The sequence below is a fragment of the Chiloscyllium plagiosum genome, unplaced genomic scaffold, assembly GCF_037043375.1.
Source record: "Chiloscyllium plagiosum isolate Xiang-an unplaced genomic scaffold, Cpla_swu_hap1 HiC_scaffold_15, whole genome shotgun sequence".
NCBI lineage: Eukaryota > Metazoa > Chordata > Chondrichthyes > Orectolobiformes > Hemiscylliidae > Chiloscyllium > Chiloscyllium plagiosum.
This window is the reverse complement of record NW_028270153.1, coordinates 3,715,509-3,743,508: the sequence shown is the minus strand read 5'-3', so window position 1 is coordinate 3,743,508 and position 28,000 is coordinate 3,715,509. Positions and strand designations below refer to the sequence as shown.

At 49.0% G+C, this 28,000-nt stretch overlaps 1 protein-coding gene across 5 annotated transcripts in view; it reads right to left on the bottom strand.

Annotated features, from left to right (window-relative positions):
• The window catches only part of tox2 (TOX high mobility group box family member 2), a 250,224-nt gene that overhangs the window by 136,222 nt on the left and 86,002 nt on the right, over positions 1 to 28,000 (bottom strand). Inside the window, exon 1 of one of the 5 annotated variants that reach the window (XM_087994689.1) lies at positions 22,779 to 22,788. The exons of the other annotated variants lie outside the window; for them this stretch is intronic. The gene's annotated coding sequence lies outside the window, so the exon portion shown is untranslated. Of the gene's footprint in view, positions 1 to 22,778; positions 22,789 to 28,000 lie in introns of those variants that run through there. 5 annotated transcript variants of the gene reach the window in all.

Below are 28,000 nucleotides of genomic sequence, written 5' to 3'. Positions count from 1 at the left end.
GCGGTGCGTTTACATTGGGGTGTTTACAGTGGTGTGTTTACAGCGGGGTGTTTACAGAGGGGTGTTTACAGCGGGGTGTTTACAGAGGGGTGTTTACAGCGGTGTGTTTACAGTGGGGTGTTTAAAGTGGGGTGTTTAAAGCGGGGTGTTTACAGAGGGGTGTTTACAGCGGGGTGTTTACAGCGGTGTGTTTACAGTGGGGTGTTTACAGCGGTGTGTTTACAGTGGTGTGTTTACAGTGGGCTGTTTACAGCGGGGTGTTTACAGCGGGGTGTTTACAGCGGGGCGTTTACAGCGGTGTGTTTACAGTGGGGTGTTTAAAGCGGGGTGTTTACAGTGGTGTGTTTACAGTGGGGTGTTTACAGTGGGGCGTTTACAGTGGGGCGTTTACAGCGGGGTGTTTACAGTGGGGTGTTTACAGCGGGGTGTTTACAGCGGGGTGTTTACAGAGGGGTGTTTACAGCGGGGTGTTTACAGTGGGGTATTTACAGTGGGGTGTTTACAGTGGAGTATTTCCAGTGGGGTGTTTACAGCGGGGTGTTTACAGTGGGGTGTTTACAGCGGGGTGTTTACAGTGGGGTATTTACAGTGGGGTGTTTACAGTGGGGTATTTCCAGTGGGGTGTTTACAGCGGGGTGTTTACAGCGGGGTGTTTACAGTGGGGTGTTCACAGTGGAGTGTTCACAGTGGGGTGTTTACAGTGAGGTGTTTACAGTGGGGTGTTTACAGTGGGGTGTTCACAGTGGGGTGTTTACAGTGGGGTGTTCACAGTGTGGTGTTTACAGTGGGCTGTTTACAGTGGGCTGTTTACAGTGGGGTGTTTACAGCGGGGTGTTCACAGTGGGGTGTTTACAGTGGGGTGTTTATAGTGGGGTATTTACAGCGGGGTGTTTACAGTGGGGTGTTTACAGCGGGGTGTTTACAGTGGGGTGTTTACAGTGGGGTGTTCACAGTGGGGTGTTTACAGTGAGGTGTTTACAGCGGGGTGTTTACAGTGAGGTGTTCACAGTGGGGTGTTTACAGTGGGGGGTTTACAGTGGGGTGTTTACAGCGGGGTGTTTACAGCGGTGTGTTTACAGCGGTGTGTTTACAGTGGGGTGTTTACAGTGGGGTGTTTACAGCGGTGTGTTTACAGCAGTGTGTTTACAGCGGGGTGTTTACAGCGGGGTGTTTACAGCCGTGTGTTTACAGTGGGGTGTTTACAGTGGGATGTTTACAGCGGTGTGTTTACAGCGGTGTGTTTACAGCGGGGTGTTTACAGCGGTGTGTTTACAGTGGGGTGTTTACAGTGGGATGTTTACAGTGGGATGTTTACAGCAGTGTGTTTACAGCGGGGTGTTTACAGTGGGGTGTTTACAGCGGTGTGTTTACAGCGGTGTGTTTACAGTGGGGTGTTTACAGCGGGGTGTTTACAGTGGGGTGTTTACAGTGGGGTGTTTACAGCGGTGTGTTTACAGCGGTGTGTTTACAGTGGGGTGTTTACAGCGGTGTGTTTACAGCGGTGTGTTTACAGTGGGGTGTTTACAGCGGTGTGTTTACAGCGGGGTGTTTACAGCGGGGTGTTTACAGTGGGGTGTTTACAGCGGGGTGTTTACAGCGGTGTGTTTACAGCGGTGTGTTTACAGCGGGGTGTTTACAGCGGTGTGTTTACAGCGGGGTGTTTACAGCGGGGTGTTTACAGTGGTGTGTTTACAGCGGTGTGTTTACAGCGGTGTGTTTACAGCGGGGTGTTTACAGCGGTGTGTTTACAGCGGGGTGTTTACAGCAGTGTGTTTACAGCGGGGTGTTTACAGCGGGGTGTTTACAGTGGGGTGTTTACAGTGGGGTGTTTACAGCGGGGTGTTTACAGCGGTGTGTTTACAACGGGGTGTTTACAGTGGGGTGTTTACAGCGGGGTGTTTACAGCAGTGTGTTTACAGCGGGGTGTTTACAGCGGGGTGTTTACAGTGGGGTGTTTACAGTGGGGTGTTTACAGCGGGGTGTTTACAGCGGTGTGTTTACAGCGGGGTGTTTACAGTGGGGTGTTTACAGCGGGGTGTTTACAGCGGGGTGTTTACAGCGGGGTGTTTACAGCGGGGTGTTTACAGCGGTGTGTTTACAGTGGGGTGTTTACAGTGGGGTGTTTACAGCGGGGTGTTTACAGCGGGGTGTTTACAGTGGGGTGTTTACAGCGGGGTGTTTACAGCGGTGTGTTTACAGTGGGGTGTTTACAGCGGGGTGTTTACAGCGGGGTGTTTACAGTGGGGTGTTTACAGCGGGGTGTTTACAGCGGTGTGTTTACAGCGGGGTGTTTACAGCGGTGTGTTTACAGTGGGGTGTTTACAGCGGGGTGTTTACAGCGGTGTGTTTACAGTGGGGTGTTTACAGTGGGGTGTTTACAGCGGGGTGTTTACAGCGGTGTGTTTACAGCGGTGTGTTTACAGCGGGGTGTTTACAGCGGTGTGTTTACAGCGGTGTGTTTACAGCGGTGTGTTTACAGCGGGGTGTTTACAGTGGGGTGTTTACAGCGGGGTGTTTACAGCGGTGTGTTTACAGTGGGGTGTTTACAGTGGGGTGTTTACAGCGGGGTGTTTACAGCGGTGTGTTTACAGTGGGGTGTTTACAGTGGGGTGTTTACAGCGGGGTGTTTACAGTGGGGTGTTTACAGCGGGGTGTTTACAGCGGTGTGTTTACAGTGGGGTGTTTACAGTGGGGTGTTTACAGCGGGGTGTTTACAGCGGTGTGTTTACAGCGGTGTGTTTACAGCGGGGTGTTTACAGCGGTGTGTTTACAGCGGGGTGTTTACAGCGGGGTGTTTACAGCGGGGTGTTTACAGTGGGGTGTTTACAGCGGTGTGTTTACATTGGGGTGTTTACAGTGGTGTGTTTACAGCGGGGTGTTTACAGAGGGGTGTTTACAGCGGGGTGTTTACAGCGGGGTGTTTACAGTGGGGTGTTTACAGCGGTGTGTTTACATTGGGGTGTTTACAGTGGTGTGTTTACAGCGGGGTGTTTACAGAGGGGTGTTTACAGCGGGGTGTTTAAAGCAGGGTGTTTACAGTGGGGTGTTTACAGCAGGGTGTTTACAGTCGGGTGTTTGCAGTGGGGTGTTTACAGTGGGGCGTTTAGAGTGGTGTGTTTACAGTGGGGTGTTTACAGTGCGGTGTTTACTGTGGTGTGTTTACAGTGGGATGTTTGCAGTGCGGTGTTTACAGCGGGGTGTTTACAGCGGGGTGTTTACAGCGGGGTGTTTACAGTGGGGTGTTTAAAGCGGGGTGTTTACAGTGGTGTGTTTACAGCGGGGTGTTTACAGCGGGGTGTTTACAGCGGGGTGTTTACAGTGTGGTGTTTACAGCGGGGTGTTTACAGCGGGGTGTTTAAAGCGGGGTGTTTACAGCGGTGTGTTTACAGCGGGGTGTTTACAGCGGGGTGTTTACTGTGGTGTGTTTACAGAGGGGTGTTTACAGCGGGGTGTTTACAGTGGGGTGTTTACAGCGGGGTGTTTACAGCGGGGTGTTTAAAGCGGGGTGTTTACAGCGGTGTGTTTACAGCGGGGTGTTTACAGCGGGGTGTTTACAGTGGGGTGTTTACAGCGGTGTGTTTACATTGGGGTGTTTACAGTGGTGTGTTTACAGCGGGGTGTTTACAGAGGGGTGTTTACAGCGGGGTGTTTACAGCGGGGTGTTTACAGTGGGGTGTTTACAGCGGTGCGTTTACATTGGGGTGTTTACAGTGGTGTGTTTACAGCGGGGTGTTTACAGAGGGGTGTTTACAGCGGGGTGTTTACAGAGGGGTGTTTACAGCGGTGTGTTTACAGTGGGGTGTTTAAAGTGGGGTGTTTAAAGCGGGGTGTTTACAGAGGGGTGTTTACAGCGGGGTGTTTACAGCGGTGTGTTTACAGTGGGGTGTTTACAGCGGTGTGTTTACATTGGGGTGTTTACAGTGGTGTGTTTACAGCGGGGTGTTTACAGAGGGGTGTTTACAGCGGGGCGTTTACAGCGGTGTGTTTACAGCGGGGCGTTTACAGCGGTGTGTTTACAGTGGGGTGTTTAAAGCGGGGTGTTTACAGTGGTGTGTTTACAGTGGGCTGTTTACAGCGGGGTGTTTACAGCGGGGTGTTTACAGCGGGGCGTTTACAGCGGTGTGTTTACAGTGGGGTGTTTAAAGCGGGGTGTTTACAGTGGTGTGTTTACAGTGGGGTGTTTACAGTGGGGCGTTTACAGTGGGGCGTTTACAGCGGGGTGTTTACAGTGGGGTGTTTACAGCGGGGTGTTTACAGCGGGGTGTTTACAGAGGGGTGTTTACAGCGGGGTGTTTACAGTGGGGTATTTACAGTGGGGTGTTTACAGTGGAGTATTTCCAGTGGGGTGTTTACAGCGGGGTGTTTACAGTGGGGTGTTTACAGCGGGGTGTTTACAGTGGGGTATTTACAGTGGGGTGTTTACAGTGGGGTATTTCCAGTGGGGTGTTTACAGCGGGGTGTTTACAGCGGGGTGTTTACAGTGGGGTGTTCACAGTGGAGTGTTCACAGTGGGGTGTTTACAGTGAGGTGTTTACAGTGGGGTGTTTACAGTGGGGTGTTCACAGTGGGGTGTTTACAGTGGGGTGTTCACAGTGTGGTGTTTACAGTGGGCTGTTTACAGTGGGCTGTTTACAGTGGGGTGTTTACAGCGGGGTGTTCACAGTGGGGTGTTTACAGTGGGGTGTTTATAGTGGGGTATTTACAGCGGGGTGTTTACAGTGGGGTGTTTACAGCGGGGTGTTTACAGTGGGGTGTTTACAGTGGGGTGTTCACAGTGGGGTGTTTACAGTGAGGTGTTTACAGCGGGGTGTTTACAGTGAGGTGTTCACAGTGGGGTGTTTACAGTGGGGGGTTTACAGTGGGGTGTTTACAGCGGGGTGTTTACAGCGGTGTGTTTACAGCGGTGTGTTTACAGTGGGGTGTTTACAGTGGGGTGTTTACAGCGGTGTGTTTACAGCAGTGTGTTTACAGCGGGGTGTTTACAGCGGGGTGTTTACAGCCGTGTGTTTACAGTGGGGTGTTTACAGTGGGATGTTTACAGCGGTGTGTTTACAGCGGTGTGTTTACAGCGGGGTGTTTACAGCGGTGTGTTTACAGTGGGGTGTTTACAGTGGGATGTTTACAGTGGGATGTTTACAGCAGTGTGTTTACAGCGGGGTGTTTACAGTGGGGTGTTTACAGCGGTGTGTTTACAGCGGTGTGTTTACAGTGGGGTGTTTACAGCGGGGTGTTTACAGTGGGGTGTTTACAGTGGGGTGTTTACAGCGGTGTGTTTACAGCGGTGTGTTTACAGTGGGGTGTTTACAGCGGTGTGTTTACAGCGGTGTGTTTACAGTGGGGTGTTTACAGCGGTGTGTTTACAGCGGGGTGTTTACAGCGGGGTGTTTACAGTGGGGTGTTTACAGCGGGGTGTTTACAGCGGTGTGTTTACAGCGGTGTGTTTACAGCGGGGTGTTTACAGCGGTGTGTTTACAGCGGGGTGTTTACAGCGGGGTGTTTACAGTGGTGTGTTTACAGCGGTGTGTTTACAGCGGTGTGTTTACAGCGGGGTGTTTACAGCGGTGTGTTTACAGCGGTGTGTTTACAGCGGGGTGTTTACAGCAGTGTGTTTACAGCGGGGTGTTTACAGCGGGGTGTTTACAGTGGGGTGTTTACAGTGGGGTGTTTACAGCGGGGTGTTTACAGCGGTGTGTTTACAGCGGGGTGTTTACAGTGGGGTGTTTACAGCGGGGTGTTTACAGCGGGGTGTTTACAGCGGGGTGTTTACAGCGGTGTGTTTACAGTGGGGTGTTTACAGTGGGGTGTTTACAGCGGGGTGTTTACAGCGGGGTGTTTACAGTGGGGTGTTTACAGCGGGGTGTTTACAGCGGTGTGTTTACAGTGGGGTGTTTACAGCGGGGTGTTTACAGCGGGGTGTTTACAGTGGGGTGTTTACAGCGGGGTGTTTACAGCGGTGTGTTTACAGCGGGGTGTTTACAGCGGTGTGTTTACAGTGGGGTGTTTACAGCGGGGTGTTTACAGCGGTGTGTTTACAGTGGGGTGTTTACAGTGGGGTGTTTACAGCGGGGTGTTTACAGCGGTGTGTTTACAGCGGTGTGTTTACAGCGGGGTGTTTACAGCGGTGTGTTTACAGCGGTGTGTTTACAGTGGGGTGTTTACAGCGGGGTGTTTACAGTGGTGTGTTTACAGCGGTGTGTTTACAGCGGGGTGTTTACAGCAGTGTGTTTACAGCGGGGTGTTTACAGCGGGGTGTTTACAGTGGGGTGTTTACAGTGGGGTGTTTACAGCGGGGTGTTTACAGCGGTGTGTTTACAGCGGGGTGTTTACAGTGGGGTGTTTACAGCGGGGTGTTTACAGCGGGGTGTTTACAGCGGGGTGTTTACAGCGGTGTGTTTACAGTGGGGTGTTTACAGTGGGGTGTTTACAGCGGGGTGTTTACAGCGGGGTGTTTACAGTGGGGTGTTTACAGCGGGGTGTTTACAGCGGTGTGTTTACAGTGGGGTGTTTACAGCGGGGTGTTTACAGCGGGGTGTTTACAGTGGGGTGTTTACAGCGGGGTGTTTACAGCGGTGTGTTTACAGCGGGGTGTTTACAGCGGTGTGTTTACAGTGGGGTGTTTACAGCGGGGTGTTTACAGCGGTGTGTTTACAGTGGGGTGTTTACAGTGGGGTGTTTACAGCGGGGTGTTTACAGCGGTGTGTTTACAGCGGTGTGTTTACAGCGGGGTGTTTACAGCGGTGTGTTTACAGCGGTGTGTTTACAGTGGGGTGTTTACAGCGGGGTGTTTACAGTGGTGTGTTTACAGCGGTGTGTTTACAGCGGGGTGTTTACAGCGGGGTGTTTACAGCGGGGTGTTTACAGCGGGGTGTTTACAGCGGGGTGTTTACAGTGGGGTATTTACAGCGGGGTGTTTACAGTGGGGTGTTTACAGTGGGGTGTTCACAGTGGGGTGTTTACAGTGGGGTGTTCACAGCGGTGTGTTTACAGCGGGGTGTTTACAGCGGGGTGTTTACAGTGGTGTGTTTACAGTGGAGTGTTTACAGTGGGGTGTTTACAGCGGTGTGTTTACTGTGGGGTGTTGACAGTGGTGTGTTTACAGTGGTGTGTTTACAGTGGGTTGGTTACAGTGGGGTGTTTACAGTGGGGTGTTCACAGTGGGGTGTTTACAGCGGGGTGTTTACAGTGGGGTGTTTACAGTGGGGTGTTTACAGCGGGGTGTTTACAGCGGGGTGTTTACAGTGGGTTGGTTACAGTGTTGTGTTTACTGTGCGGTGTTGACAGTGGTGTGTTTACAGTGGTGTGTTTACAGTGGGGTATTTACAGTGGGGTGTTTACAGTCTTGTGTTTAAGGTGGGGTATTTACACTGGGGTATTTACAGCGGGGCATTTACACTGGGGTATTTACAGCGGGGTGTTTACAGCGGGGTGTTTACACTGGGGTATTTACAGTGGGGTGTTTACACTGGGGTATTTACAGCGGGGTGTGTACAGCGGGGTGTTTACACTGGGGTGTTTACAGTGGGGTATTTCGAGTGGGGTGTTTACATCGGGGTGTTTACAGCGGGGTCTTTATAGTGGGGTTTTTACAGCGGGGTGTTTACGGCGGTGTGTTTACAGCGGTGTGTTTACAGCGGGGTGTTTACAGCGGGGTGTTTACAGCGGGGTGTTTACGGCGGGGTGTTTACGGCGGTGTGTTTACAGTGGGGTGTTTACAGCGGGGTGTTTACAGCGGGGTGTTTACAGCGGGGTGTTTACAGTGGGGTGTTTACAGTGGGGTGTTTACAGCGGGGTGTTTACAGCGGGGTGTTTACAGCGGGGTGTTTACAGTGGGGTGTTCACAGTGGGTTGGTTACAGTGGGGTGTTTACAGTGGGGTGTTTACAGCGGGGTGTTTACAGTGGGGTGTTTACAGTGGAGTGTTTACAGTGGGGTGTTTACAGCGGTGTGTTTACTGTGGGGTGTTGACAGTGGTGTGTTTACAGTGGTGTGTTTACAGTGGGTTGGTTACAGTGGTGTGTTTACAGTGGGGTGTTTACAGTGGGGTGTTTACAGTGGGGTGTTCACAGTGGGTTGGTTACAGTGGGGTGTTTACAGTGGGGTGTTCACAGTGGGGTGTTTACAGCGGGGTGTTTACAGTGGGGTGTTTACAGTGGAGTGTTTACAGCGGGGTGTTTACAGCGGGGTGTTTACAGTGGGGTGTTCACAGTGGGTTGGTTACAGTGGGGTGTTTACAGTGGGGTGTTTACAGTGGGGTGTTTACAGTGGGGTGTTTACAGTGGTGAGTTTACAGTGGGGTGTTTACAGTGGGGTGTTTACAGTGGGGTGTTCACAGTGGGTTGGTTACAGTGGGGTGTTTACAGTGGGGTGTTCACAGTGGGGTGTTTACAGCGGGGTGTTTACAGTGGTGTGTTTACAGTGGAGTGTTTACAGTGGGGTGTTTACAGCGGTGTGTTTACTGTGGGGTGTTGACAGTGGTGTGTTTACAGTGGTGTGTTTACAGTGGGTTGGTTACAGTGGGGTGTTTACAGTGGGGTGTTCACAGTGGGGTGTTTACAGCGGGGTGTTTACAGTGGGGTGTTTACAGCAGGGTGTTTACAGCGGGGTGTTTACAGTGGGTTGGTTACAGTGTTGTGTTTACTGTGCGGTGTTGACAGTGGTGTGTTTACAGTGGTGTGTTTACAGTGGGGTATTTACAGTGGGGTGTTTACAGTCTTGTGTTTAAGGTGGGGTATTTACACTGGGGTATTTACAGCGGGGCATTTACACTGGGGTATTTACAGCGGGGTGTTTACAGTGGGGTGTTTACACTGGGGTATTTACAGCGGGGTGTGTACAGCGGGGTGTTTACACTGGGGTGTTTACAGTGGGGTATTTCCAGTGGGGTGTTTACATCGGGGTGTTTACAGCGGGGTCTTTATAGTGGGGTTTTTACAGCGGGGTGTTTCCAGCGGCGTGTTTACGGCGGTGTGTTTACAGCGGGGTGTTTACAGCGGGGTGTTTACAGCGGGGTGTTTACAGTGGGGTGTTTACAGCGGGGTGTTTACAGTGGGGTGTTTACAGCGGTGTGTTTACTGTGGGGTGTTGACAGTGGTGTGTTTACAGTGGTGTGTTTACAGTGGGTTGGTTACAGTGGGGTGTTTACAGTGGGGTGTTTACAGCGGGGTGTTTACAGTGGGGTGTTTACAGCGGTGTGTTTACTGTGGGGTGTTGACAGTGGTGTGTTTACAGTGGTGTGTTTACAGTGGGTTGGTTACAGTGGTGTGTTTACAGTGGGGTGTTTACAGTGGGGTGTTTACAGTGGGGTGTTCACAGTGGGTTGGTTACAGTGGGGTGTTTACAGTGGGGTGTTCACAGTGGGGTGTTTACAGCGGGGTGTTTACAGTGGTGTGTTTACAGTGGAGTGTTTACAGTGGGGTGTTTACAGCGGTGTGTTTACTGTGGGGTGTTGACAGTGGTGTGTTTACAGTGGTGTGTTTACAGTGGGGTGTTTACAGTGGGGTGTTTACAGTGGGGTGTTTACAGTGGGGTGTTCACAGTGGGTTGGTTACAGTGGGGTGTTTACAGCGGGGTGTTTACAGTGGGGTGTTTACAGCGGGGTGTTTACAGCGGGGTGTTTACAGTGGGTTGGTTACAGTGTTGTGTTTACTGTGCGGTGTTGACAGTGGTGTGTTTACAGTGGGGTGTTTACACTGGGGTGTTTACACTGGGGTGTTTACAGTGTGGTGTTCACAGTGGGGTGTTTACAGTGAGGTGTTTACAGGGGGTGTTTACAGGGGGGTGTTCACAGTGGGGTGTTTACAGTGAGGTGTTTACAGAGGGGTGTTTACAGCGGTGTGTTTACAGCGGTGTGTTTACAGCGGGGTGTTTACAGCGGTGTGTTTACAGCGGTGTGTTTACAGCGGGGTGTTTACAGCGGGGTGTTTACAGCGGGGTGTTTACAGTGGGTTGGTTACAGCGGGGTGTTTACAGCGGAGTGTTTACAGTGGGGTGTTTACAGTGGGTTGGTTACAGTGGGTTGGTTACAGTGGGATGTTTACAGTGGGGTGTTTACAGTGGGTTGGTTACAGTGGGTTGGTTACAGCAGGGTGTTTACAGCGGGGTGTTTACAGCGGGGTGTTTACAGTGGGGTGTTTACAGTGGGGTGTTTACAGTGGTGTGTTTACAGCGGTGTGTTTACAGTGGGTTGGTTACAGTGGGGTGTTTACAGTGGGGTGTTTACAGTGGGGTGTTTACAGGGGAGTGTTTACAGCGGTGTGTTTACAGTGGGGTGTTTACAGCGGGGTGTTTACAGCGTTGTGTTTACAGTGGGGTGTTTACCGTGGGGTGTTTACCGTGGGGTGTTTACAGCGGGGTGTTTACAGCGTTGTGTTTACAGCGTTGTGTTTACAGCGGGGTGTTTACAGTGGGTTGGTTACAGTGGGTTGGTTACAGTGGGTTGGTTACAGTGGGGTGTTTACAGTGGGGTGTTTACAGTGGGGTGTTTACAGCGGTGTGTTTACTGTGGGGAGTTGACAGTGGTGTGTTTACAGCGGGGTGTTTACAGCGGTGTGTTTCCAGTGGGTTGGTTACAGTGGGGTGTTTACAGCGGGGTGTTTACAGCGGTGTGTTTACAGCGGGTTGGTTACAGCGGGGTGTTTACAGCGGGGTGTTTACAGTGGGGTGTTTACAGTGGGGTGTTTACAGTGGGGTGTTTACAGCGGGTTGTTTACAGTGGGGTGTTTACAGCGGTTTGGTTACAGCGGTGTGTTTACAGCGGGTTGGTTACAGCGGGGTGTTTACAGCGGGGTGTTTACAGTGGGGTGTTTACAGTGGGGTGTTTACAGTGGGGTGTTTACAGCGGGTTGGTTACAGCGGGGTGTTTACAGCGGGGTGTTTACAGTGGGGTGTTTACAGCGGGGTGTTTACAGTGGGGTGTTTACAGCGGTTTGGTTACAGCGGTGTGTTTACAGCGGGGTGTTTACAGTGGGGTGTTTACAGCGGGGTGTTTACAGTGGGGTGTTTACAGTGGGGTGTTTACAGTGGGGTGTTTACAGCGGTGTGTTTACTGCGGGTTGGTTACAGCGGGGTGTTTACAGTGGTGTGTTTACAGCGGGTTGGTTACAGCGGGGTGTTTACAGCGGGGTGTTTACAGTGGGGTGTTTACAGCGGGTTGGTTACAGCGGGGTGTTTACAGTGGTGTGTTTACAGTGGGGTGTTTACAGTGGGGTGTTTACAGTGGGGTGTTTACAGTGGGGTGTTTACAGCGGGTTGGTTACAGCGGGGTGTTTACAGTGGGGTGTTTACAGCGGGTTGGTTACAGCGGTGTGTTTACAGTGGGGTGTTTACAGTGGGGTGTTTACAGCGGGTTGGTTACAGCGGGGTGTTTACAGTGGTGTGTTTACAGTGGGGTGTTTACAGTGGGGTGTTTACAGTGGGGTGTTTACAGCGGTTTGGTTACAGCGGTGTGTTTACAGCGGGGTGTTTACAGTGGGGTGTTTACAGCGGGGTGTTTACAGCGGGGTGTTTACAGTGGGGTGTTTACAGTGGGGTGTTTACAGCGGGTTGTTTACAGTGGGGTGTTTACAGCGGTTTGGTTACAGCGGTGTGTTTACAGCGGGTTGGTTACAGTGGTGTGTTTACAGCGGGTTGTTTACAGTGGGGTGTTTACAGCGGTTTGGTTACAGCGGTGTGTTTACAGCGGGTTGGTTACAGTGGTGTGTTTACAGCGGGGTGTTTACAGTGGGGTGTTTACAGCGGGGTGTTTACAGCGGGTTGGTTACAGTGGTGTGTTTACAGCGGGGTGTTTACAGTGGGGTGTTTACAGCGGTTTGGTTACAGCGGTGTGTTTACAGCGGGTTGGTTACAGTGGTGTGTTTACAGCGGGGTGTTTACAGTGGGGTGTTTACAGCGGGGTGTTTACAGCGGGGTGTTTACAGCGGTTTGGTTACAGCGGTGTGTTTACAGTGGGGTGTTTACAGCGGGGTGTTTACAGCGGGGTGTTTACAATGGTGAGTTTACTGCAGAGTGTTTACAGTGGTGTGTTTACAGTGGTGTGTTTACAGCGGGGTGTTTACAGTGGTGTGTTTACAGCGGTGTGTTTACAGCGGTGTGTTTACAGCGGTGTGTTTACAGCGGGGTGTTTACAGTGGGGTGTTTACAGTGGTGTGTTTACAGTGGTGTGTTTACCGTTGGGTATTTACAGCGGGGTGTTTACAGCGGTGTGTTTACAGTGCCTTGTTTATAGTGGTGTGTGTACTGTGGGGAGTTGACAGCGGTGTGTTTACAGTGGGGTGTTTACAGCGGTTTGTTTACAGTGCGTTGTTTACAGTGGTGTGTTTACTGTGGGGAGTTGACAGCGGTGTGTTTACAGCGGGGTGTTTACAGCGGGGTGTTTACAGCAGTGTGTTTACAGCGGGGTGTTTACAGTGGGGTGTTTACAGCTGGGTGTTTACAGCTGGGTGTTTACAGGGGTGTGTTTACAGTGGGGTGTTTATAGTGGCGTGTTTACAGTGGGGTATTTACAGCGGGATGTTTACAGTGGGATGTTTTCAGCGGGGTGTTTACAGCGGGGTGTTTACAGCGGGGTATTTACAGTGGGGTGTTTACAGCAGTGTGTTTACAGCGGGATATTTAGAGTGGGGTGTTTACAGTGGTGTGTTTACAGTGGGATGTTTACAGCGGGGTGTTTACAGCGGGGTGTTTACAGCTGGGTGTTTACAGGGGTGTGTTTACAGTGGCGTGTTTATAGTGGCGTGTTTACAGTGGGGTATTTACAGCGGGATGTTTACAGTGGGATGTTTTCAGCGGGGTGTTTACAGCGGGGTGTTTACAGCGGGGTATTTACAGTGGGGTGTTTACAGCAGTGTGTTTACAGCGGGATATTTAGAGTGGGGTGTTTACAGTGGTGTGTTTACAGTGGGATGTTTACAGCGGGGTGTTTACAGCGTTGTGTTTACAGCGGGGTGTTTACAGCGGGGTGTTTACAGCGTTGTGTTTACAGCGGGGTGTTTACAGCGGGTTGTTTACAGCGGGGTGTTTACAGCGTTGTGTTTACAGCGGGGTGTTTACAGCGGGGTGTTCACAGCGGGGTGTTTACAGCGTTGTGTTTACAGTGGAGTATTTAGAGTGGGGTGTTTACCGCGGTGCGTTTACAGTGGGATGTTTACAGCGGTGCGTTTACAGTGGGGTGTTTACAGCGGGGTGTTTACAGCGGCGTGTTTACAGCGGGGTGTTTACAGCGTTGTGTTTACAGTTGAGTATTTAGAGTGGGGTGTTTACAGCGGTACGTTTACAGTGGGGTGTTTACAGCGGGTGTTTACAGTGGGGTGTTTACAGTGGGGTGTTTACAGCGGGGTGTTTTTACAGTGGGGTGTTTACAACAGTGTGTTTACAGCGGGAAATTTACAGCGGGGTGTTTACAGCGGGATGTTTACAGCGGTGTGTTTGCAGCGGGGTGTTTACAGCGGTGTGTTTACAGTTGGGTATTTAAAGCGGTGTGTTTACAGCGGTGTGTTTACAGTGGGGTGTTTACAGTGGGATGTTTACAGTGGGGTATTTACAGTGGGGTGTTTACAGTGGGGTGTTTACAGCGGTGTGTTTACAGCGGGGTGTTTTTACAGTGGGGTGTTTACAGCAGTGTGTTTACAGCAGGAAATTTACAGCTGGGTGTTTACAGCGGGGTGTTTACAGCGGGGTGTTTACAGCGGGGTGTTTACAGCAGTGTGTTTACAGTGGGGTATTTACAGTGGGGTGTTTACAGCTGTGTGTTTACAGTGGAATGTTTACAGTGGGGTGTTTACTGCGGTGTGTTTACAGTGGGGTGTTTTTACAGCGGGGTGTTTACAGCGGGATGTTTACAGCGGGGTGTTTACAGCGGGGTGTTTACAGCGGGGTGTTTACAGCGGGGTGTTTACAGCGGTGTGTTTACAGCGGGGTGTTTACAGCGGGGTGTTTACAGCAGTGTCTTTACAGCGGGGTGTTTACAGTGGGGTGTTTACAGTGGGGTGTTTACAGCGGTGTGTTTACAGTGGAATGTTTACAGTGGGGTGTTTACAGCGGGGTGTTTATATCGGTGTGTTTATATCGGTGTGTTTACAGTGGGGTGTTTACAGTGGGGTGTTTACAGCTGGGTGTTTACAGCGGGGAGTTTACAGTGGGGTGTTTACAGTGGGGTATTTACAGTGGGGTATTTACAGTGGGGTATTTACAGTGGGGTATTTACAGCGGGGTGTTTACAGTGGGGTATTTACAGCGGGGTGTTTACAGTGGGGTATTTACAGTGGGGTATTTACAGCGGTGTGTTTACAGCGGGGTATTTACAGCGGGGTATTTACAGTGGGGTATTTACAGCGGTGTGTTTACAGTGGGGTGTTTACAGTGGGGTGTTTACAGCAGGGTGTTTACAGCGGGGTGTTTACAGCAGGGTATTTACAGTGGGGTATTTGCAGTGGGGTGTTTACAGTGGGGTGTTTACAGTGGGGTGTTTACAGTGGGGTGTTTACACTGGTGTGTTTTCAGTGGGGTGTTTACAGTAGGGTGTTTACAGCGGGGTGTTTACAGTGGGGTATTTACAGCAGGGTGTTTACAGCGGGGTGTTTATAGTGGGGCGTTTACAGCGGGGTGTTTACAGCGGGGTATTTACAGCGGGGTGTTTACAGCGGGGTGTTTACAGTGGGGTGTTTACAGCGGGGTGTTAACAGTGATGTGTTTACAGTGGGGTGTTTACAGTGGTGTGTTTACAGTGGTGTGTTTACAGTGGAGTGTTTACAGCGGGGTGTTTACAGCGGGTGTTTACAGCAGTGTGTTTACAGCGGGGTGTTTACAGTGGGGTGTTTGCAACGGGGTGTTTACAGTGGGGTGTTTACAGTGGGGTGTTTACAGTGGTGTGTTTACAACGGTGTGTTTACAGCGGGGTGTTTACAGTGAGGTGTTTACAGTGAGGTGTTTACAGCGGTGTGTTTACAGCGGGGTGTTTACAGTGGGGTGTTTACAGTGGGGTGTTTACAGTGGGGTGTTTACAGTGGTGTATTTACAGTGGTGTATTTACAGTGGGGTGTTTACAGCGGGGTGTTTACAGCGGGGTGTTTACAGCGGGGTGTTTACAGCGGTGTGTTTACAGTGGGGCGTTTACAGTGGGGCGTTTACAGTGGGGTGTTTACACTGGTGTGTTTACAGTGGGGTGTTTACAGCGGTGTGTTTACAGCTGGGTGTTTATAGTGGGGTATTTACAGTGGGGTGTTTACAGTCGTGTGTTTACAGTGGGGTGTTTACAATGGGGTGTTTACAATGGGGTGTTTACAGCGATGTGTTACAGCAGTGTGTTTACAGCGGGGTGTTTACACCGGTGTGTTTACAGTGGGGTGTTTACAGTGGGGTGTTTACAGCGGTGCGTTTACAGCGGTGTGTTTACAGCGGTGTGTTTACAGCGGTGTGTTTACAGCGGTGTGTTTACATTGGGGTGTTAACAGCGGGGTGTTTACAGTGCGGTGTTTACAGTGGGGTGTTTACAGCCATGTGTTTACAGCGGTGTGTTTACAGCAGGGTGTTTACAGCGGGGTGTTTACAGCAGGGTGTTTACAGTGAGGTGTTTACAGCGGGGTGTTTACAGCGGGTGTTTACAGCGGGGTGTTTACAGTGGGGTGTTTACAGCGGGGTGTTTACAGCGGGTGTTTACAGTGGGGTGTTTCCAATGGGGTGTTTACAGCGGGGTGTTTACAGTGGGGTGTTTACAGTGGGGTGTTTACAGTGGGGTGTTTACAGCAGGGTGTTTATCGTGGGGTGTTTACAGCGGTGTATTTACAGCGGGGTGTTTACAGTGTTGTGTTTACAGAGGGGTGTTTACAGCGATGTGTTTCCAGTGGGGTGTTTACAGTGGGGTGTTTCCAGTGAGGTGTTTACAGTGGGGTGTTTACAGCGAGGTGTTTACAGTGGGGTGTTTACAGTGGGGTGTTTACAGTGGGGTGTTTACAGCGGTGTGTTTACAGCGGTGTGTTTACAGTGGGGTGTTTACAGCGGGGTGTTTACAGCGGGGTGTTTACAGTGGTGTGTTTACAGTGGAGTGTTTACAGCGGGGTGTTTACAGCGGTGTTTTTACAGTGGGGTGTTTACAGCGGGGTGTTTACAGCGGGGTGTTTACAGTGGTGTGTTTACAGTGGGGTGTTTACATCAGTGTGTTTACAGCTGGGTGTTTACAGTGGGGTGTTTACAGTGGGGTGTTTACAGCGGGGTGTTTACAGCGGGGTGTTTACAGTGGGGTGTTTACAACGGGGTGTTTACAGCGGGGTATTTACAGCGGGGTGTTTACAGCAGGGTGTTTATACTGGGGTGTTTACAGTGAGGTGTTTACAGCGGGGTGTATACAGTGGTATGTTTACAGCGGTGTGTTTACAATGGTGTGTTTACAGCGGGGTGTTTACAGCGGGTGTTTACAGTGGGGTGTTGACAGTGGGGTGTTTACAGCGGGGTGTTTACAGCGGAGTGTTTACAGTGGGGTGTTGACAGTGGGGTGTTTACAGCGGGGTGTTTACAGCGGAGTGTTTACAGTGGGGTGTTCACAGCGGGGTGTTTACAGTGGGGTGTTTACAGTGGTGTGTTTACAGCGGTGTGTTTACAGCGGTGTGTTTACAGCGGTGTTTTTACAGTGGGGTGTTTACAGCGGGGTGTTTACAGCGGGGTGTTTACAGTGGTGTGTTTACAGTGGAGTGTTTACAGCGGTGTGTTTACAGCGGGGTGTTTACAGTGGGGTGTTTACAGCGGTGTGCTTACAGCGGGGTGTTTACAGCGGTGTGTTTCCAGCTGGGTCTTTATAGTGGGGTACTTACAGCGGGGTGTTTAAAGTCGTGTGTTTACAGTGGGGTGTTTACAGTGGGGTGTTTACAGTGGGGTGTTTACAGCGGGGTGTTTACAGCGGGGTGTTTACAGCGGGGTGGTTACAATGGGGTGTTTACAGTGGGGTGTTTACAGTGGGGTGTTTACAGCGGTGTGTTTACAGTGGTGTGTTTACAGTGCGGTGTTTACAGTGGGGTGTTTACAGCGATGTGTTTCAGCAATGTGTTCACAGTGGGGTGTTTACAGTGGGGCGTTTACAGTGGGGTGTTTACAGCGGTGTGTTTACAGTGGTGTGTTTACAGTGGGGTGTTTACAGTGGGGTGTTTACAGCGGTGTGTTTACAGCTGGGTGTTTATAGTGGGGTATTTACAGTGGGGTGTTTAAAGTCGTGTGTTTACAGTGGGGTGTTTACAGTGGGGTGTTTTCAGCGGGGTGTTTACAGCGGGGTGTTTACAGCGGGGTGTTTACAGCGGTGTGTTTACAGCGGTGTATTTACAGTGGGGTGTTTACAGTGGTGTGTTTACAGTGGGGTGTTTACAGTGGGGTGTTTACAGCGGGGTGTTTACAGCGGGGTGTTTACAGCGGGGTGGTTACAGTGGGGTGTTTACAGTGGGGTGTTTACAGTGGTGTGTTTACAGTGGGGTGTTTACAGTGGGGTGTTTACAGCGATGTGTTTCAGCAGTGTGTTCACAGTGGGGTGTTTACAGTGGGGCGTTTACAGTGGGGTGTTTACAGCGGTGTGTTTACAGTGGTGTGTTTACAGTGGGGTGTTTACAGTGGGGTGTTTACAGCGGTGTGTTTACAGCTGGGTGTTTATAGTGGGGTATTTACAGTGGGGTGTTTAAAGTCGTGTGTTTACAGTGGGGTGTTTACAGTGGGGTGTTTTCAGCGGGGTGTTTACAGCGGGGTGTTTACAGCGGTGTGTTTACAGCGGTGTGTTTACAGTGGGGTGTTTACAGCGGGGTGTTTTCAGCGGGGTGTTTACAGCGGGGTGTTTACAGCGGGGTGTTTACAGCGGTGTGTTTACAGTGAGGTGTTTACAGTGGGGTATTTACAGCAGTGTGTTTTCAGTGGGGTGTTTACAGTGGGGTGTTTACAGTGGGGTGTTTACAGCGGGGTGTTTACAGTGGTGTGTTTACAGCGGTGTGTTTACAGCCGTGTGTTTACAGCGGTGTGTTTACAGTGGGGTGTTTACAGCGGGGTGTTTACAGCGGGGTGTTTACAGTGGGGTGTTTACAACGGGGTGTTTACAGCGGGGTATTTACAGCGGGGTGTTTACAGCAGGGTGTTTATACTGGGGTGTTTACAGTGAGGTGTTTACAGCGGGGTGTATACAGTGGTATGTTTACAGCGGGGTGTTTACAGCGGGGTGTTTACAGCGGGGTGTTTACAGTGGGGTGTTTACAGCGGGGTGTTTACAGTGGGGTGTTTACAGCGGGGTGTTTACAGCGGGGTGTTTACAGTGGGGTGTTTACAGCGGGGTGTTTACAGCGGGGTGTTTACAGCGGGGTGTTTACAGTGGGGTGTTTACAGTGGGGTGTTTACAGCGGGGTGTTTACAGCGGGGTGTTTACAGTTGGGTGTTTACAGCGATGTGTTTCAGCAGTGTGTTCACAGTGGGGTGTTTACAGTGGGGCGTTTACAGTGGGGTGTTTACAGCAGTGTGTTTACAGTGGTGTGTTTACAGTGGGGTGTTTACAGTGGGGTGTTTACAGCGGTGTGTTTACAGCTGGGTGTTTATAGTGGGGTATTTACAGTGGGGTGTTTAAAGTCGTGTGTTTACAGTGGGGTGTTTACAGTGGGGTGTTTTCAGCGGGGTGTTTACAGCGGGGTGTTTACAGCGGGGTGTTTACAGTGGGGTGTTTACAGCGGTGTGTGTACAGCGGTGTGTTTCCAGTGGGGTGTTTACAGTGAGGTGTTTACAGTGGGGTGTTTACAGTGGGGTATTTACAGCAGTGTGTTTACAGCCGTGTGTTTACAGTGGTGTGTTTACAGTGGGGTGTTTACAGTGGGGTGTTTACAGTTGGGTATTTACAGTGGGGTGTTTACATTGGGGTGTTAACAGTGGGGTATTTACAGCGGTGTGTTTACAGCGGTGTGTTTACAGCGGTGTGTTTACAGTGGGATGTTTACAGTGGGATGTTTACAGCAGTGTGTTTACAGTGGGGTGTTTACAGCGGGGTGTTTACAGCGGGGTGCTTACATTGTGGTGTTTACAGTGGGGTATTTACAGCAGTGTGTGTACAGCGGTGTGTTTACAGCGGTGTGTTTACAGCGGTGTGTTTACAGTGGGATGTTTACAGCAGTGTGTTTACAGTGGGGTGTTTACAGCGGGGTGTTTACAGTGGGGTGTTTACAGCGGGGTGTTTACAGCGTGGTGTTTACAGCGGTGTGTTTACAGCGGGGTGTTTACAGCGGGGTGTTTACAGCGGGGTGTTTACAGCGGGTTGGTTACAGTGTTGTGTTTACTGTGCGGTGTTGACAGTGGTGTGTTTACAGCTGGGTGTTTATAGTGGGGTAATTACAGTGGGGTGTTTAAAGTCGTGTGTTTACAGTGGGGTGTTTACAGTGGGGTGTTTTCAGCGGGGTGTTTACAGCGGGGTGTTTACAGTGGGGTGTTTACAGCGGTGTGTTTACAGCGGTGTGTTTACAGCGGGGTGTTTACAGTGGTGTGTTTACAGTGGGGTGTTTACAGCGGGTTGGTTTCAGTGTTGTGTTTACTGTGCGGTGTTGACAGTGGTGTGTTTACAGCTGGGTGTTTATAGTGGGGTATTTACAGTGGGGTGTTTAAAGTCGTGTGTTTACAGTGGGGTGTTTACAGTGGGGTGTTTTCAGCGGGGTGTTTACAGCGGGGTGTTTACAGCGGGGTGTTTACAGTGGGGTGTTTACAGCGGTGTGTTTACAGCGGTGTGTTTACAGTGGGGTGTTTACAGCGGTGTGTTTACAGTGGGGTGTTTACAGTGGTGTGTTTACAGTGGGGTGGTTACAGTGGGGTGTTTACAGTGGGGTGTTTACAGCGGTGTGTTTACAGTGGGGTGTTTACAGTGGGGTGTTTACAGCGATGTGTTTCAGCAGTGTGTTCACAGTGGGGTGTTTACAGTGGGGCGTTTACAGTGGGGTGTTTACAGCGGTGTGTTTACAGTGGTGTGTTTACAGTGGGGTGTTTACAGTGGGGTGTTTACAGCGGTGTGTTTACAGCTGGGTGTTTATAGTGGGGTATTTACAGTGGGGTGTTTAAAGTCGTGTGTTTACAGTGGGGTATTTACAGTGGGGTGTTTTCAGCGGGGTGTTTACAGCGGGGTGTTTACAGTGGGGTGTTTACAGCGGTGTGTTTACAGCGGTGTGTTTACAGTGGGGTGTTTACAGTGAGGTGTTTACAGTGGGGTGTTTACAGTGGGGTATTTACAGCAGTGTGTTTACAGTGGGATGTTTACAGTGGGGTGTTAACAGTGGGGTATTTACAGCGGTGTGTTTACAGCGGTGTGTTTACAGCGGTGTGTTTAAAGTGGGATGTTTACAGTGGGGTGTTTACATTGTGGTGTTTACAGTGGGGTATTTACAGCAGTGTGTTTACAGCGGTGTGTTTACAGCGGTGTGTTTACAGCGGTGTGTTTACAGTGGGATGTTTACAGCAGTGTGTTTACAGTGGGGTGTTTACAGTGGGGTGTTTACAGCGGGGTGTTTACAGTGGGATGTTTACAGTGGGATGTTTACAGCAGTGTGTTTACAGTGGGGTGTTTACAGCGGGGTGTTTACAGCGGGGTGCTTACATTGTGGTGTTTACAGTGGGGTATTTACAGCAGTGTGTTTACAGCGGTGTGTTTACAGCGGTGTGTTTACAGCGGTGTGTTTACAGTGGGATGTTTACAGCAGTGTGTTTACAGTGGGGTGTTTACAGTGGGGTGTTTACAGCGGGGTGTTTACAGTGGGGTGTTTACAGCGGTGCATTTACATTGGGGTGTTTACGGTGGGGTGTTTACAGTGGGGTGTTTACAGTGGGGTGTTTCCAGTGGGATGTTTACAGCAGTGTGTTTACAGCGGTGTGTTTACAGCGGGGTGTTTACAGTGGGGTGTTTACAGCGGTGTGTTTACAGCGGTGCATTTACAGTGGGGTGTTTACAGCGGGGTGTTTACAGTGGGGTGTTTACAGCGGGGTGTTTACAGCGGAGTGTTTCTAGCGGTGTGTTTACAGTGGGGTGTTTACAGTGGGGTGTTTACAGTGGGGTGTTTACAGCGGGGTGTTTACAGCGGAGTGTTTCTAGCGGTGTGTTTACAGTGGGGTGTTTACAGTGGGTTGTTTACAGCGGGGTGTTTACAGTGGGGTGTTTACAGTGGGGTGTTGACAGCAGTGTGTTTACAGCGGTGTGTTTCCAGTGGGGTGTTGACAGCGGTGTGTTTACAGCGGTGTGTTTACAGTGGGGTGTTTACAGCGGGGTGTTTACAGCGGTGTGTTTACAGTGGGGTGTTTACAGTGGGGTGTTTACAGCGGGGTGTTTACAGCGGGGTGTTTACAGCGGTGTGTTTACAGTGGGGTGTTGACAGCGGTGTGTTTACAGCGGTGTGTTTACAGTGGGGTGTTTACAGCGGTGTGTTTACAGTGGGGTGTTTACAGTGGGGTGTTTACAGCGGGGTGTTTACAGCGGGGTGTTTACAGCGGTGTGTTTACAGTGGGGTGTTTACAGCGGGGTGTTTACAGTGGGGTGTTTACAGTGGGGTGTTGACAGCGGTGTGTTTACAGCGGGGTGTTTACAGTGGGGTGTTTACAGTGGGGTGTTTACAGCGGTGTGTTTACAGTGGGGTGTTTACAGCGGTGTGTTTACAGTGGGGTGTTTACAGTGGGGTGTTTACAGTGGTGTGTTTACAGCGGGGTGTTTACAGTGGTGTGTTTACAGCGGGGTGTTTACAGCGGTGTGTTTACAGTGGTGTGTTTACAGCGGGGTGTTTACAGCGGGGTGTTTACAGCGGTGTGTTTACAGTGGTGTGTTTACAGCGGTGTGTTTACAGTGGTGTGTTTACAGCGGGGTGTTTACAGCGGTGTGTTTACAGTGGTGTGTTTACAGCGGTGTGTTTACAGCGGGGTGTTTACAGTGGGGTGTTTACAGTGGGGTGTTTACAGTGGTGTGTTTACAGTGGTGTGTTTACAGCGGGGTGTTTACAGCGGGGTGTTTACAGTGGGGTGTTTACAGTGGGGTGTTTACAGTGGTGTGTTTACAGTGGTGTGTTTACAGCGGGGTGTTTACAGTGGGGTGTTTACAGTGGTGTGTTTACAGCGGGGTGTTTACAGTGGGGTGTTTACAGTGGGGTGTTTACAGTGGTGTGTTTACAGCGGGGTGTTTACAACGGGGTGTTTACAGTGGTGTGTTTACAGCGGGGTGTTTACAGCGGTGTGTTTACAGTGGTGTGTTTACAGCGGGGTGTTTACAGCGGGGTGTTTACAGCGGTGTGTTTACACTGGTGTGTTTACAGCGGTGTGTTTACACTGGTGTGTTTACAGTCGTGTGTTTACAGAGGAACACACCTGCCGTGTTATTGTGGAACAATCTGTCCAAAGCTGATGATCAATCAGGATGTTTAATGCTGATGGTTCCAGGTGTGTTCGCAAATCCTTCCCTCAAACTATTGGAATGGAAGGTCCTTAAAGTCATTCATAGGCAAGAGTGTTACATGGTGAGAGTGTGATGCAGATTGAAGCCCAGATTCAGGGTTCAGTCCTTGTTCAGATTGTAGCCATTCATAGATACCCTAGCTCCTCACTTTGCCACATCAATGATGTGGAGTTGTCGGTTACCAATTGTCAGACTTGGCTCTGCCTCTTGTGGACTATAGCTCATTCCTGTGAGCATCTCGCAGCGTCTGGTAGGGCACTCTGAGACTGAACAAAACAAGCCAATGGTTTCACGTTAATTGAGACATAATTTGGTGGGAACTAGGTGTATGAGGAGGGGATTTTGTGGCACAGCAGTAGTGTCCCTACCTCTGAGCCAGAGGACTTCAAGTCCAAACATTTGTCTGAAGGTGTGTCTTACCATGCCCTAATAGGTTAAATAAATAGATAATCAATATAACTAAAAGCAGTAAGTAAACATTATGTTGGAGTTCTATGATGCATAGGTCAAAATACAACTCAGACTGGAAAAGTACCTGCTCACACTCTCTCTAAGCGACCTTTCACCTCTACTGTTTAACACGCCACCTAATCCAGAATCATCCTTACACAACCTGTCCAGAGCAGCCGTTTACACTTGGTAAGACAGTGGGCAGTGTGCACCTTTTTTTCTATTTCCAATGTGAAACAATTGAATTTAAAAAGATACACAAAGATACAGAAAATAGGAGCAGGAGTAGGCCATTCGGCCCTTTGAGCCTGCTCCTCCATTCAATAGGATCAATTCCTCTGTTCCTGCTCTCTCCCCCGCCCCAAACCCTGATCCCTTTAGCCCTAAGAACCATATCTACCTCCTTCTTGAAACATTCAATGTTTCGGCTCAACCACTTTCTCTGGCAGAGAATTCCACAGGCTGCTCACTCCCTGGGTGAAGACATTTCTCCTCATCTCAGGATGAGACAGATACAGAGAATAAATTAATAAAATTGAACAGTGACAAACACTTGTTAACTGTCACAGCCCTGTCCTCATTGGCACCTCCCCTAATATGCAAAACACCAATTAAAACAGCATGAAAGCAACAGCCTTATGATGTTAGCGTGATCAATAACCAGCTGGATTACCCTCTCACACAGCAGTGTCCATCCTTAGACACTAAAAACAAATCAGACATTCATTCCAAATAACTGTTTGGAAAGCACAGGCTCATTCTAATCTGATGTACTGTCCAATGAAAGGGTCACCCTCCAGGTTGAATAGCATTTTGTAAAAAAAAAGTTGCAATTTGGTTATGAATATATTTGCACAAAGATGGTGCCACACTTAGTAAGAAATGACCAGAACATTGTTCGAATCTCTGAACCACCAAGCAACCTGATGGATTGCCCCCACCCTATTTGGAGTCAAGCTTGTCTCTGGGATATTACAACAGAGAGACAGCACAATCCCTAGTGAGATTGAATACTGCACTGTCTCAGTAAAGCTTTGGAGCCTTCTGAAAGCCCGTCCTGCTCGGGCTGCTATTGAAATGACTGCTCACTGTGTGAAATCAGAGGGTTTTGTGAGGGGACAGTCCCAGATATTAGGTCAATGTACTTAAATAATGAGCAGCATAGAAGGTCTTTGAGATCATGACACCTAGATGAGCTATCCTAATGAATTCAATAATTTACTGTCGCATATACTTTGCAGTTAGAACGCCTAACCAATTACTTCAAGTTTTTTTGCCTCAGTAACTACTTATGGTTAAAAACAATTATGAGACTTCTAAAGTTATTAAATTCTCTGATGTTAACAATTGTCATTTTTCCATGGCACAATTTTTCCTGTTTGATTTCTCCTGGTGATTATTACTGGCCAATGACCAGTCAGTACATGTGACAAGCTATAGCAATGCTAACTGGAACTCAGAACGTACCATCATTACCCTGAATGTAACAAGTCTTCCTGGGTTTGTTGTGCATGAGGCAGTGTACCTGCCTCTAGGCCAGAGGTCTAGTCTTAATCCTCACCTGGCATAGTGGTGTGTCATAACACATCTAAATAGTCAATGAAAAACACCTGAAGAGCTGGTCACTGGAGGGTTTAATACATTTAGCAGAATCCCAGGCTAGTATTACAACATCAACTTTCACTTTGGTGCCTGCTAGCTTTCTCCATGTGTGAGAGGAGACTGCAGTTATCAGTAAATCATTGGAATATCTGGGATTAACAACTAAAACCAATCCTATTGTTCCCCAAAAGGATTTTTAATTGCTTTTCTGAACATTACTGTCCTCAGCTCAGGTCTGGACTGTGTGTGAGTCAGATAATCTCAGCCACAGCGAGATTTCAACACTCAGTGTCTAAGGAGAGAAAGGACACTCCCAGAATCTTGTCCCTGAGCATTATCCCATGAACACCTCCTGAAAATGTTCAGCTGCGTGGTGCACTGGAACAAAATCAGGTTTGATGCTGACCAATGCCACAGCGACAGACAAAACATAAACACACATATGCATGTGCACAGACACACGCACGCACACACACATGTACACATGCACACACACACAGTAGCTTTCCTGCGTAAATCATTATCTTTCTGAGAGTAAAGCAGAAGAAATTTAATCTAATCTGTAAAATGACTCATTGCAGCTTATCCTGAAACAGCAGTGGCATGGGTTGAAATGACAATAAATTTTCAGAAGTTTATGCTCATGGTTTATGACATTAACCTTTCAAATGATCACAAACAAGGAACTAAGAGAATGCCCAGCAGAGGTAAAGTTCATCTTGTTTGGAAGTACATTCTGGACATCAGTAATTCAGGAGCTCAATACAGGCTGAAAGGAGCCCCCTCCCGCTGATCACAATTGATGCTGGATCAATTTCTAATTTGAAATATGAGGTCAATAGATTGTAGGTATCAAGAGTTTATTATGGGATAACAGACAGAGGGAGAGATATGAGGTAGCTTTGCAAATTAGCCATGATACTTTTTAATGACAGAACAGGGTGGAACAGCCTCTGATGTTACTAATGCGATTGTTTATACAATGGCATCGGGTTAGTGCAATAGGCCAGGCATTTCTTGGAGGTAGGGTGGGGGAGGGGCAGGGTGGAGAGCGGCAGGAATGTTGGAGGGGCAGGTTGGTCAATGGGCAGATTGGAGGAGGGCAAGTTGGTGTGGGGCAGTTTGATGGTGGGGCAGGTTGAGGGATGGGCAGTTTGGGAGAGGGGCAGATTGGATAAATATTTAAACCAGTAAATAATACAAAGAAGACAAATGGTGAACCTCTGAATAAAAGCAAAATCCTGCAGATGCTGGAAAACTGAAACCAATGCAGAGAATGCAGGAGAGACTCAGCAGGTCTGGCAGCATCAGTGGTGAGAGAAAAAGAGTTAACATTTCGAATCCACCACTGAGTTCTCCAGTTGTGGGGAAGACTCATACCAGACTTGAAACATTAATTCTGTTTCTCTCCACAATCGCTGCCAGACCAGAACATTCGTTGTTTTTAATGATGGCTGGGAGCAGAGGCTCGAAAGCAAAATCCATCAGAGTTCAATCATTAGACGGAAACAAAAGTTGATAAATTCCTGAAATGTATCTTCAGCTGGATGCAATGAAATGCAATTCTCCAGCCAAAGTGAACAGCAACAGCAAACGACCTTAACTTTGGCTCAAGTTTTTTTTTTATCCAACGCAGAACTTTGTTTTAAAAATTAAACCAAAGCTCTCAATTTTGATTGAAATTCAGACACAAAGACTGAAAGGGTGAGGCTGGTGGGGAAGATTGTGAATGACATTCAATACCGAGCACTCAGTGTCTGCCAAGCAGATGGGCTTTGTTGCAAGCTGTAAACAATTGCGTTTACTCCAAAGAGTTAACTGGTCAGGGAGAAGATGTCGACAAACCACTTTAACTGAATTTGGTAAACAGAGATGCTGTGATAAGTACAGAGGGTGACTGTGATGGCACTTGGAGTTACTGTGTATTGGGTTGTTAACCACACACATCTGATAAACTAAATGGAAAAAGTTTTGGTTTCCTTTAACATATAATTGGTTATCTTAATATGATCTGCACGTTTTACAAAAAGCTGAAAGATTAGCTGCACAGTTACACTGTCACGTGTTTAACATGATTGCAGCTGAGTTGTTTTTGTTGCGACTGTTTTGAGTGAAGAGTGAAGCAGTTTAATTGAGTTTTAGTCAGGGACAGTACCGTAATATTCCCTGGGAGCTCTGCAACCGCTGCCAGTTGAAGAAAAATACTGAAAAAAAGCGGAAAATGCTGTAATATTGAAACAAAATCCATCAGTATGTCAGCCTCCATCTCTCTCTCAAGGGAACAGACTGTCAAAGTTTAGGACTGGATCTTTTTTATTTGTCAAAGTTGTGTATTTCAATGTAGAGAATGACTGAAAAGGTGACAAACTCACTTCCTTCTCTGCAGCAGGTGACTGACCTATTGAGTGTTTCCTGCTCTTTTGCTGTTTTTCTGGTTTGGACACCACCTTCTCAATTAGGGATGGCCAACAAATACTGGTGCAGCTAGTGACACGTAACTTCCGGAAAGAATAGCAAAAGATGCAAATCTGATGGAACCAGAGGTTATGTCCTATTGGCACAGACAGCACCAACAACTGGTCCCAGACACTTCTGAGTCCACTCTTGTTTAAAGACTATAAGCTCCATCAGAAGTCAAATGATGCCAGGTTATAGTCCATCAGATTTATTTGGAAGCACTAGCTTTCAGAGCACAGCTCCTTCATCAGGTGACAAACAAGCAGCACTCTGAAAGGATATGATTTCAAACAAACCTGTCAGGCTATAACCTAGTCCACTCCAGTCCAACACCAGCACCTCCACATCATATAAACTCTGGGGCAGCCTGGAGTGAACAGGGAAAGTCCCTTTGCTTGCACTCACCCACAGAAGCATTCTCTGGTTGATGTGCTGGTCTCTGCCACTTCAGAGATCACAGAACACAGGGCTATAAATGAGTCACTTCTTAATTGCACATCCAAGCTGTGTCAGTGCCTGATTTAATTGGTCGGTTGTACCTGTTCCCTTCGATAGACATCGCCATATGGAGATGTTTGACCTTTTACACCCACTCCCTCAGGTTAGGTTATGTTAAAAAATAACAATTCCTTCAGTTTCTTCCATAGTCTCTCAGCGTCAGTTACGTTGGTATATTAGCTGGGAACTGACCAATCAGACATGAGCTTGCTTTTCTATGTAACAGGATTATGACTGATGTTGCCTTCACCTCCATTTGATCTCTAGCCTACATCCTTGATGCCCTGACAAACCACAAATCTACCAAATCCCAGCATTTACTGACCGTTTTGGAGCTTGGGAGGGCTTATTGAATGATGTACCTCTGAGATATTCCTAAACACCGCATCATCATTCATGTCACATGTCTTCCATTTGTTTCTCTTTCTAGATCAGAAAAACTGAGATAGTGTGTCAGCCCCAAAATGTGCTCAGAGAAAGGGTCACTCAACCCAAAAGATAACTCTGATTTCTCTTCATATATACCAGACCTGGTGAGCTTTTCCAGCAATTTCTAATTTTGTCTCTGACTTTCAGCATCTGC